We start from the raw sequence: 8,466 nt of genomic DNA, 5'->3' as shown, positions 1-8,466 counted from the left end.
AAAGGGTGTAAAGAAAAAGGAACTCTCTTACACTGTTGGTGGGAATGTAAATTGGTGCAGACACTGTGGAAAACAGTAGGGATGTTCCTTAAAAAACTAAAAACAGAGTTACCATATGAGCCAGCAATTCCACTTCTGGGCATGTATCTGGAGAAAACCATAATTCAAAAATATACATGCACCCCAATGTTCACAGCAGCACCATTTATAATAGCAAAGATATGGAAGCATCCTAAATGTCCATCAATAGATGAGGGGATAAAGAAGATATGGGGTGTGTGTGTGTGTGTGTGTGTGTGTACACACATACAATGGAATATTACTCAGTCATAAAAAGGAATAACATAATGCCATTTGCAGCAACATGAATGGACCTAGAGATTATCATATTAAGTGAAGTAAGTCAGACAGTAAGTAATAAAGACATATATCAATTGGTATCATTTATATGTGAAGTCCAAAAAAAGTAATACAAATGAACTTCTTTACAAATCAGAAATGAACTCAGACATAGAAAACAAACATATGGTTACCAAAGAGGAAAGCAGGGGATGGGGAAGGCAGGAAGGGAAAAATTAGGAGTTTGGGATTAACATATACACACTACTATATATAAAATAAACAAACAATAAGGACCTATTGTATATCATAGGGAATTATATTAAGTATCTTGTAATAACTTATAATGGAAAAGAATCTGAAAAAGAATACATATGTGCATATGTATGTAGGTATATCTATTATATTATATTATATTATATATATGAATCACTTTGCTGTGCACCTGAAACTAACACAACATTGTAAGTCAACTATACTTCAACAACAACAACAAAAAAGAAGCAATCACACACACATACACACAAAAAGCTAGGCAGCTTATTACAGTTCCAGGAAATCCGCTGTACTGCAGACATACACCAGAAGGAGAAAGAGATTACAACATACCAAGAAAAGAAGTCAGCAAATTCCTCCAATTGAGAATTTACACATGAAAGTCCAGAGAACACATATCCACAGAAAACATTTGAGTAGCCCCCAGAATTCCTAGCAGGGCTGATTGGTGAAGGCTTTTCCCTGTATGAAACCAGTTTATAACCAGTGGAAAAAGCAGCTGCTTTTCAAATGTGCAGATGACCACACAACGATGTAAGGCACATAAAAAGCCATGAAAACATGGCCAAAGCAAAGGAACAAAAAAAATCTACAAAAAATGATAGTAAATAAAAAGAAGTATATGAATTAACTGGCAAAGAATACAAAATAACCATCATAAAGATGCTCAGTAAGCTCACGAAAATGATGCATGGACAACATGAGATTATAGACACGAGATAGAAAATGTATAAAAGAAGCAAATAGAAAATTTGAAGCTGAAGAATACAGTAACTCAATTGAAAAATTTACTACAGAGTTTCAACAGCAGAGTTGGTCAAACAGAAGAAAGAATCAGTAAAGTTGAAGACAAGTTATTTGAAATTATCCAGTCAGAGAAACAAAGAGAAAAAATAATGAAAACAAGTAAAGAAAGCCTAAGGGACCTATGGGACACCATCAAATAGACCAATATTTGAATTACAGGGTTTCCATAGGAGAAGAGAGAAAGGGACAGAAAGCTTACTTGTTAAAATTACAGCCAAAATTACAAAAATCTGATGAAGAAAATGAACACCCAAATTCAAGAAGAATGAAGAAATACTCTAAAGAAATCCACACCAAGATACAGTATAATCAAATCATAAAAAATAAAAGACAAAAAGAACATTGAAAGAAGTAAGAGAAAAAGAACTCATTATACACAAGAGAGCCTTCATAAGGCTATCAGTGGATTTCTCAGCAAAAAGATTGCAGACCAGAAAGGAGTGGAATGATATATTCAAACTGCTGAGAGAAAAAAAAAACAAACAAACTGCCTACCAACAATATTATATCTAAAAAAAAATCTCTCCTTCAAAAAAGGAGAGATAAAGATTTTCCCATACAAACCAAAGCTGAGGGAATTTATCACCACTAGACCTGACTTACAAGAAATGCTAAGGGAATTCCTTCAAATCAAAATGAAAAGATGCTAAATAGTAACACAAAAGCATATAAAAGCATAAAGCTCTTTGATAAGTGTAAGTATATAGACAAATAAAGAACACTGTAACACTGTAAGAGTGGTACATGAACACTTTTAATTCTGATATAGAAGTTAAAAAGCAAAAGTATAAAAAATAACTACAACTATAAAACATGTTAATGGATAGACAATACAAAAAATACAATTTGTGACATTAATAGCATGAAATGTCAGGGAGAGATAGGCAAAACATAGTTTTTATATGAAATTAAAGTTAAATTGTTATCTCCTTAAAATAGATTGTTATAACTCTAAATGTTCCATGTAAGCCCTACAGTAACCACAAAGAAAATATCTGAAGAAGATACACAAAAGAACATGAGAAAGAAATCAAATCACGTCACTACAAAAAGTCAATGAATCACAAAGCAAGACAGCAAGAAAAGTAAAGGGTTAAGAGCTACAAGACAGACAGAAAAATAATTAACAAAGTGGCAAAACAAGTCCTTTCCTATTGGTATTACTTTACATGTAAATGGATTAAACTCCTCAATCAAAAGACAGAGTGATTGAGTTGAACAATAAAACAAGATCCAACTATATGCTATCTATATGAGACCCACTATTTATATTTAAGGGCACACATACAATGAAAGTGAAAGGATGGGAAAAGATATTCCATGAAAATGGTAAACAAAAGAGAGCAAGAGTAGCCATATTTTATCAAAAAAATAGACTTTAAGTCAAAAAATGTCACAGGAGACAATATATCACTTATAAAAATATATAAAGTCGGTATCAGAGCATCAAAATATATGAAGCAAACATTGACAAAACTGAAGGGAGAAATAGACAACAAAACAATAATAGTAGTGGATTTCAATATCCACTTTAAATAATGGATAGAACATCCAGACAGAAGATCAATAAAGAAATAGGACTTAAGCAATGCCCTAGGACAAATAATGAAAGAGACAAATATAAAACATTCCACTTACAGCATCAGAATGCACATTCTTCTTAAGCACACTTGGAATATTCTCCAGAGTGAATTACATTTTAGATCACAAGACAAATCATAGCAAATATAAGAAAACTGAAATGTTATATATTCTCTGATCATAATGGTGTAAAACTAGACATTAATGGCAGAAGAAAAACTGTTAAATTAACAAATAAATGGAAATTAAACAATGTACTCCTGAAAAACCAATGGGTCAAAGAAGAAATCAAAAGGGAAATAGAAAATATCTTGAGATAAATTAAAATAAAAATACCACATACTAAAACTTATGAGACACAGCAAAAGCAATACTAAAAGGGAAGTATACTGTGGTAAACATCTACATTAAAAAAGAAAAAGTGGTCTCAATTAAACAACCTAACTTTATACCTCAAAGAACTAGAGAACTAGGAGAATGAACTAAGCCCAAAGTTAGTAGAAGGAAGGAAATAATATGGATTAGAGCAGAAATAAATGAAAAATAGATTAGAAGTATAAAAGAAAAACAACAACAAAAAGACAATTGGGAACCAGTCTGAGATCGCAATGAAGGTAGATACCAAACTCCTCTCCTCCTACAGATACGCTAAGTCTACAGCTACATATGGAACAATTTTAACTTAAAACAACAACAACAACAACAAAACAACAACAACAACAACAACAAAAAACAAAAAACAAAAAAACTAAAGGCTGATTGAATAAGTACCTATCAGGCAAACAATGTAAAAGCTACATCTAAGTGGGTGGGAGAGACTGGGACACATTCTTGCCATAAGCCCCACTGCAGTGTGGTGACCCACAACCAGGAAGAAATTCAAAACTTGGAGCTTCTCTCTGAGGAGTGAAAGTTTCAAACTCTACATCAGGTATCCCAACTTTTAAGACATGCACTTGAGAGATGAGCCTCCAAAACAGTTAAGTTTGAAAACCAGTATGGCTTGTGCCCTGAGACACAAGATGGTAGCAATACAAGAAATGCATCTTAAAAGGACTGCATGCTTGGACTCATCAACTTTAGGCCCCCAAATCAGAGGCAGCCAATTGCACGCAAACTTAAAGTAAAGGAAGCTCACCTGCTTTTATCAAAAACTTGGTGGGAGTTTCAGGTATTTAATTTAACACACACAATTAGAAATCTACTGAAACACTCTCTGAGGATAGAGACTGGCAGGAGCCATCTTTGTGCCCTCCTCTTGCTATGCTGCAGAACACCAGTATCTCCCAGAAGGCAGAGTTTACAGGTGTCTGGTGCTCTGATTTTTGTGGCTGCTGCCCAGGGGATGCTTTTTTATAATTGAAGTATAGGTGGTTTACAATGTCGTGTTAATTTCTAGTGTACAGCATGGCGATTCAGTTATTTATATATTCCTTTCCATATTCTTTCTCATTGTAGGCAAGGTACTGAATATAGTTCTCTGCACTATAGAGTAGAACCTTGTTGTTCACCTACTTTATATATAATAGTTAATATCTGTAAGTCCCAAACTCCCAATTTATCCCTCCCCTCCTTCTCCTACCCCCACAACCATAAGTTTGTTTTTCATGTCTGGGAGTCTGTTTCTGTTTTCTAAATAAGTTAAGTTTGTCTCATTTTTTAGAGTCCACATATAAGTGACATCATACGGCATTTTTCTTTCTCTTTCTGGTTTACTTCACTTAGTATGACAATCTCCAGGTCTATCCATGTTGTTGCAAACAGCATTTTATTCTTTTTTATGACTAAGTAGTATCCATTGTATGTATATGTGTGTGTGTGTGTATGTATGTGTGTGTGTGTGTGTGCGTGTGTATGTATATATATGTATGTATGTATGTATATATATATACCACAACTTCTTTATCCAATCACCTGTCAATGGACATTTAGGTTGCTTTGATGTCTTGGCTGTTATAAATAGTGCTGCTATGAGCATTGGGGTGTATGCATCTTTTCAAATTAGAGGGTCTTGCCCAGGAGTGGGATTGCTGGATCATATGGTAAGTCTAGTTTTAGTTTTTTAAGGAATCTCCATATTGTTTTCTTTTCTTCCTTTCTTTCTGTCTTTTCTTTTCTTTTCTTTCTTTCTTTTTTTTTTGTGGCTCCTGCCCAGGGGACACTTTTTGAGTACACAGTCCTAGAGGCCAGGTGAGATTGTGTTCTTGGTTACATGAGACTGTAATAATTGGTGTCACTCAGAAAGGAGCTCATACTCCTGTCTGGTGCCCCAATTTTTGTGACTGCTGCCAAGGGACACTTCTACATCACCTGGCTTGGGTAGCCAGTGGAGTTTACACTCATGGGTCTCACAGGACTGTAACCAATGGAGAAAGAGTTCTTAAAACAGTTAGTATCCTGAGGACATAGCAAGATGCAACAGATACAGGAGCTATATCTTTCTGTGAAGGAGGCCTATTAGCTAATCATCATGACTGTGACCTGGGGGGCAGGCTTCTAATTAAATAAGCATTGAGAAGCTGACTGTAATCCTTTCCAGAGACCTCAGAGGACAGGTGTTATCTTCTAACTATGATGGTATGAAATTAGAAATTAATTATGCAAAATATTGAATGTGTAGAGATTAAACAACATGCTATTGAATAAAATATGGGTCGAAGAATAAAGCAAAAAAGAAATCAAAAAATACATTGAGTGGAAATGTAACACAGCAAAATTTATGGGATGCAGCAAAAGTAGTTCTAAGAGGGAGGTTCACAGTAATACCTTTCTACCTCAAGAAATAAAAAATTCTCAAATAAACAACCTAACCTTACTTCTCAAGGATTTAGAAAAAGAACAAATGAAGCCTAAAATTAGTAGAAAAAAGGAAATAACAGAGATTAGCACAGAAATAAATGAAAGAGACTAAAAAGACAATAAAAAAGATCAATGAAACTAAGACCTATGTTTTTGAAAAGACAAACAGAATTGACAAACCTTTTGCTACACTAACTAGGAAAAAAGAGAAATAACACGAACAAAATCACAAGTAAAAGAGGAGATATTAAAACTGATACCACAGAAATGCAAAGGATCATGAAACTACATGAACAATTATACACCAACAATTGGAAAACTAGAAGAAATGGATAAATTCATAGAAACATACAACCTACCATGACTGAATTATGATGAACTATAAAATCTTAACATACTGCTGGGAAATTGAATCAAAAAGCTCCTAACAAATATAGTTCAGGACAAGACGACCTCACTAGTATATTCTAACCAATCATTCAAACGATAATGAATACCAATCCTTCTCAAATACTAGCGGAAAAAAAAAAAAAAAAAAGAAGAAGCATGAGGAACTGTTCTAATCGTATTTTACAAGGCCAAAATTACCTAGATACAAAAACCACGTAAGGATACCACATAAAAAAGAAAATTATAGGCCAATATCCCTGATGAACATAGATGTAAAAATCTTTAATAAAATATTAGCAAACCAAGTCCAACAGTACATTCAGAGGATTGTATACCATGAAATGGGATGCAAGGATGCAAAGATGGTTCAACATCTGCATCAAACAATTCATTACACTACATTAACAAAATGAAGGATAAAAATCATATGATCATCTCAATAGAAGCAGAAAAAGCATTTGACAAGATTCAACATCCATTTATGATTAAAAACTCTCAACAAAATGAGTGTGGAGAGAATATGCTTCAACATAATAAAGGTCATATATGACAAGTTCACAGCTAATATCATACTCAATGGTTAAAAAGCTGAAAAATTTTCCTCTAAGATCATGAACAAGACAAAATGCTCACTTTGGCCCCTTTTAATCAATATAGTATTGGAAACCCTATCCCGAGCAATTAGGCAACAAAAAGAAATAAAAGGCAACCAAATTAAAAAAGAAGTAAAAATGTCCCTATTTGCTGATGACGTGATATATATGTATAAAACATTAAAGATGCCATCAAAAAACTCAGAACTAATCAACAAATTCAGTAAAGTTGCAGAATACAAAATCAATACACAAAAATTTGTTGCATTTCTTTACACTAATAACAAACTAGTAGGAAGAGCAATTAATAAGACAATTCCATTTACAATTGTATCAGAAAAATAAAATACTTAGGAATAAATTTAGCCAAGGCAGTGAAAGACCAATGTGTTGAAAACTATGAGACATTAATGAAAGAAACTGAAGAAGACACAAATAAGTAGAAAGATATTCCATACTCATTGCTCTTCCTGTGTGTCCTTTCTCTTGTACAGAACCCTCCAAGAACCCTGTCTGGGGTCAGGGGGAATTTGTCCTTCCCTCCCCCAGGTCTTCCCTGCCCTTTCTCTCTTCCATAACCTGTCTATTAACCATACCCATCCTGAGTTCATGGCCAAAAGTTTCAATAAGAAAAAGTGGTGGAAAAAGAGACCAAGGCAACTGCCCTGCTGTGGGTGCTCACCTGTTCCAGTCTTGTGAGGGAACTGTTTGGTTTTTTTGGTTTTTTGGTTTTTTAACACTTCCCGTGCTGTGCCCAATTATAAGAGGAAATAAAACTAAGCTGAAATGATGAAAAAAAAAAAAAAGAAATTAATATTAAAATGTCCATACTACCCAAAACAAGATTCAACACAATCCCCAGCAAAACTTCAATGGCAGTTTTCACAGAAACAGAATAAACAATCCTAAAATATGTATGAAACAACAAAAGAGCCCAAATAGCCAAAGCTATCTTGAGAAAGAAGAACAAAGCCGGTGGCATGTTCCCTGATTTTGAAATGTTACAAAGCTATATTAATTAAAGCAGTATGGAATCAGCATAATAATAGACACATAGATCAATGGAAAATAATAGAGAGCCCAGAAGTAAATCCACACACATATGTTCAAATGCTCTCAACAAGAATATCTAGAATACACAGCAGGAAAGGATCATCTCTTCAACACATGGTGTTGGAAAAACTGAATATCTACATGAAAAAAATAAGTTGGATTCATATCTTATACAATAGACAAAATCAAACTTAAAATGGATTAAAGAATTGAACCTAAGACCTAAAACTATAAAACTCCATTAAGAAAATATAGGGAGAACAAATCATAACATTGGACTTGACAATGATTTCTTAAAAATGACTCTAAAAGTACAGGGAATTAAAATAAAACAAAGCAAAACCAAAAACAAATAAGTGAGACTGTGTCAAACTAAAATGTTTCTGTGCAGCAAGAAAACAATCACCAGCGTAAAAAGGCAACCTATGGAATGGGAGTAAATATTTGCAAATCATGTATCTGATGGGGGATTAATATCCAAAATACATAAAGAACTCTTACAACTCAATAACAAAAAATACGGAACTCAATTAAAATTTTTTGATAGACATTTCTCTAAAGAAGATATATATATATATATATATATATATATATATATATATATATATACACACAGAATTACAAGTGT

The 8,466-nt window shown here is 33.5% G+C and overlaps 1 long non-coding RNA gene across 1 annotated transcript in view; it reads right to left on the bottom strand.

Annotated features, from left to right (window-relative positions):
• Positions 1 to 7,177: 7,177 nt before the first annotated feature.
• LOC116662097 overlaps positions 7,178 to 8,466 on the bottom strand; it is an 8,459-nt gene continuing 7,170 nt past the window's right edge. The window contains exons 2-3 of the long non-coding RNA XR_004318082.1: positions 8,111 to 8,116; positions 7,178 to 7,249 (exon numbers count right to left, since the gene is read on the bottom strand). This is a non-coding gene — a long non-coding RNA (uncharacterized LOC116662097). The remainder of the gene's footprint in view (positions 7,250 to 8,110; positions 8,117 to 8,466) is intronic.

The sequence above is a fragment of the Camelus ferus genome, chromosome X (genome assembly GCF_009834535.1).
Source record: "Camelus ferus isolate YT-003-E chromosome X, BCGSAC_Cfer_1.0, whole genome shotgun sequence".
NCBI lineage: Eukaryota > Metazoa > Chordata > Mammalia > Artiodactyla > Camelidae > Camelus > Camelus ferus.
The sequence above is the reverse complement of the archived record's forward strand: the minus strand, read 5'-3'. Positions and strand labels throughout refer to the sequence as shown.